This window comes from Arachis ipaensis, chromosome B5, assembly GCF_059453495.1.
Source record: "Arachis ipaensis isolate K30076 ecotype BB chromosome B5, ASM5945349v1, whole genome shotgun sequence".
Classification (NCBI taxonomy): domain Eukaryota; kingdom Viridiplantae; phylum Streptophyta; class Magnoliopsida; order Fabales; family Fabaceae; genus Arachis; species Arachis ipaensis.
The window spans coordinates 78,694,937-78,699,123 of record NC_142440.1 but is presented as its reverse complement, the minus strand read 5'-3'; the positions used below and the strand labels follow the sequence as shown (position 1 = coordinate 78,699,123).

At 35.3% G+C, this 4,187-nt stretch overlaps 1 non-coding gene across 1 annotated transcript; it reads right to left on the bottom strand.

Annotated features, from left to right (window-relative positions):
• Window positions 1-3,853: 3,853 nt before the first annotated feature.
• Window positions 3,854-3,961, bottom strand: LOC148564709 (small nucleolar RNA R71). The gene has a single exon (XR_015884620.1). It is a non-coding gene; the product is annotated as a small nucleolar RNA R71 (small nucleolar RNA).
• Between the last annotated feature and the right edge of the window lie 226 nt (window positions 3,962-4,187).

The window sequence follows — 4,187 nt, the reverse complement described above, 5'->3', positions numbered from 1 at the left end:
CTGAAATTGAGGGACCTGAGCAAAAATCAGATTCAGAGGTTGAAGAAGGACTGCTGATGCTGTTGGATTCTGACCTCCCTGCACTCAAAGTAGATTTTCTGGAGCTACAGAACTCAAAATGGCGCGCTTCCAATTGTGTTGGAAAGTAGACATCCAGGGCTTTCTGGAAATATATAATAGTCCATACTTTGCCCAAGTTTAGACAACGCAAACTGGCGTTCAACGCCAGCTCTCTGCCCAATTCTGGAGTTCAGCGCCAGAAATGGATCAAAAACCAGAGTTGAACGCCAGAAATGGATCCAAACCTGGCGTTCAACTCCACAAATGGCCTCTGCACGTGGAAAGTTAAAGCTCAGCCCAAGTACACACCAAGTGGGCCCCGGAAGTGGATTTATGCATCAATTACTTATTTTTGTAAACCCTAGTGACTAGTTTATTATAAATAGGACCTTTTACTATTGTATTAGACATCTTGGGACGCCTGGTTCTTAGATCAGAGGGGCTGGCCATCTCGGCCATGCCTGGACCTTTCACTTATGTATTTTCAACGGTAGAGTTTCTACACCCCATAGATTAAGGTGTGGAGCTCTGCTGTTCCTCAAAGATTAATGCAAAGTACTACTGTTTTCCATTCAATTCATCTTATTTTGCTTCTAAGATATTCATTCGCACTTCAACCTGAATGTGATGAACGTGACAATCATCATCATTCCCTATGAATGCGTGCCTGACAACCACTTCCGTTCTACATTAGACTGAATGCTTATCTCTTAGATCTCTTAATCAGAATCTTCGTGGTGTAAGCTAGAATGATGGCGGCATTCAAGAGAATCCGGAAAGTCTAAACCTTGTCTGTCGTATTCCGAGTAGGATTCAATGATTGAATGACTGTGACGAGCTTCAAACTCGCGAGTGATGGGCGTTAGTGACAGACGCAAAAGGAGGGTGAATCCTATTCCAGCATGATCGAGAACCGACAGATGATTAGCCGTGCCGTGACAGAGCATGTGAGCATATTTTTCACTGAGAGGAGGGGATGTAGCCACTGACAACGGTGATGCCCTTGCATAAAGCCAGCCATGGAAAGGAGTAAGACTGATTGGATGAAGATAGCAGGAAAGCAGATGTTCAGAGGAACAAAAGCATCTCCATTCGCTTATCTTAAATTCTCACCAAGGATCTACATAAGTATCTCTATCCCTCTTTCATTAATTGATTTCGAAAACCCCATTACTATTTTATATCCACCTGACTGAGATTTACAAGGTGACCATAGCTTGCTTCATACCAACAATCTCCGTGGGATTCGACCCTTACTCACGTAAGGTATTACTTGGACGACCCAGTGCACTTGCTGGTTAGTTGTGCGAAGTTGTGAACCATGGTATTGGCATCATGTTTTTGGCGCCATTACCAGGGAAAGAAAGAGCGATGAATTTTACATAATCAAAGTGTAATCACAATTTCTGCGCACCAAGTTTTTGGCGCCGTTGCCGGGGATTGTTCGAGTATGGACAACTGACGGTTCATCCTGTTGCTCAGATTAGGTAATTCTCTTTTTGTTTTCTTTTCAAAAATTTTTCAAAAATCTTTCAAAAAAAAATTTTTCTTTTGTTTTCGAAAAAAAAAAATTTTACTAAAAATAATGTTTTCAAAAATAAATTATTCTATGGCTTCAAAATTTTTAAGAATGAATTCTAGTGTTTCATGAAGTATGTTGAAGCCTATCTGGCTGTAAAGCCATACCCAAACTGCTTTGGGATTGGCTAATCACCTCAGTGGAGTCATGCCCAATCCTTCTGGATAGGGTATGTCAGGCTTGTCATGTCTGAATTACACTCATATTTTTATTAAAGCTTGGCTGGCTATTAAGCCATGCCTGACCCTTTGATTGGAGCTTTAAGACTAACATGACAAGATTCCTGGAATTCATATTAAAGATTTTGGAATCCTTATTTTTATTTTTCAAAATAATTTTCGAAAAAAAAAAAATAAAAATAAAAATACAAAAAAAAAATTAGAAAATCATAAAAATCAAAAATATTTTTGTGTCTCTTGCTTGAGTCATGTGTCATGTTATAAGTTTGGTGTCAATTGCATGTGCATCTTGCATTTTTCGAAAATTTCATACATTCATAGTGTTCTTCATGATCTTCAAGTTGTTCTTTGTCAGTCTTCTTGTTTGATCTTGATGTTTTCCTTGTTTTGTGTCTTTTCTTGTTTTACATGTACATTTTTTATTTATTAGAGTCTAAACATGAAAGATTTCTAAGTTTGGTGTCTTGCATATTTTCTCTGCATATAAAATTTTTCAAAAATATGTTCTTGATGTTCATCATGATATTCACGGTGTTCTTGGTGTTCATCTTGACATTCATAGCATTCTTGCACACATTCATAGTTTTGATCTAAAATTGCCATGCATTACATCATTTTTCTTGTTTTTCTCTCTCATCATAAAAATTCAAAAATAAAAAAAATATCTTTTCCTTTTTTTCTCATCAAATTCGAAAATTTGGATTGACTTTTTCAAAAGTTTTTAAAATCAAGTTGTTTCTTATGAGTCAAATCAAATTTTCAATTTGAAAATCTTATCTTTTTCAAAATCTTTTTTCAAAAATCAAATCTTTTTCAAATTTCTTAGTTATTTTCGAAAATTCCAAAAATATTTTTCAAAAATCTTTTTCTTATTTTTATATCAATTTTTCGAAAATAACATAAACAATTAATGTTTTGATTCAAAAATTTTAAGTTTGTTACTTACTTGTTAAGAAAGATTCAAACTTTAAGTTCTAGAATCATATCTTGTGATTTCTTGTGAATCAAGTCATTAATTGTGATTTTAAAAATTCAAATCTTTTTCAAAAACTAATTTTTATCATATCTTTTCAAAAATATCTTCTTATCTTATCTTTTTCAAAACTACCTAACTAACTCTCTCTCTCTAATTTTCGAAAATATCTTCCCTCTTTTTCAAAAATTTCTTTTTAATTAACTAATTATTCTTATTTTTATTTTTTATTTTAAAAAAAAATTTCGAAAAATACTAACATTTTTCAAAAACTATTTTCAAAAATCACTAACTCTTTTTCAAAAAAACTATTTTCGAAAATTCCTTCTCTCTCATCTTATTCTATTTATTAATTCATCTACTAACATCTCATCTCACATCTCTGCCATCCTCACAGTTGTGTTTCTTCCATTATATTACATTCTTTGTCTCCCCCTCTTTTCTTCCACTCACACAGGGATCCCTATACTGTGGTATAAAGGATCTCTATTATTATTATTATTTTTTCTGTACCCTCTTCTTTGTCATATGAGTAGGAGCAAGGACAAGAATATTCTTGTTGAAGCAGATCCAGAACCTGAAAGGACTCTGAAGAAAAAATTAAGAGAAGCTAAATTACAACAATCCAGAAATAACCTTTCTGAAATTTTCGAACAGGAAGAGGAGATGGCAGCCGAAAATAATAATAATGTAAGGAAGATGCTTGGTGACTTTACTGCACCTAATTCCAATTTACATGGAAGAAGCATCTCCATTCCTGCCATTGGAGCAAACAACTTTGAGCTGAAACCTCAATTAGTTTCTCTAATGCAGCAGAACTGTAAGTTTCATGGACTTTCATCTGAAGATCCTTTTCAGTTCTTAACTGAATTCTTGCAGATATGTGATACTGTTAAGACTAATGGAGTAGATCCTAAAGTCTACAGGCTCATGCTTTTCCCTTTTGCTATAAGAGACAGAGCTAGAATATGGTTGGACTCTCAACCTAAAGATAGCCTGAACTCTTGGGATAAGCTGGTCACGGCTTTCTTAGCCAAGTTCTTTCCTCCTCAAAAGCTGAGCAAGCTTAGAGTGGATGTTCAAACCTTCAGACAGAAAGAAGGTGAATCCCTCTATGAAGCTTGGGAAAGATACAAACAGTTGACCAAAAAGTGTCCTTCTGACATGCTTTCAGAATGGACCATCCTGGATATATTCTATGATGGTTTATCTGAGCTATCAAAGATGTCATTGGATACTTCTGCAGGTGGATCCATTCACCTAAAGAAAACGCCTGCAGAAGCTCAAGAACTCATTGACATGGTTGCTAATAACCAGTTCATGTACACTTCTGAGAGGAATCCTGTGAGTAATGGGACGCCTATGAAGAAGGGAGTTCTTGAAGTTGATACTCTGA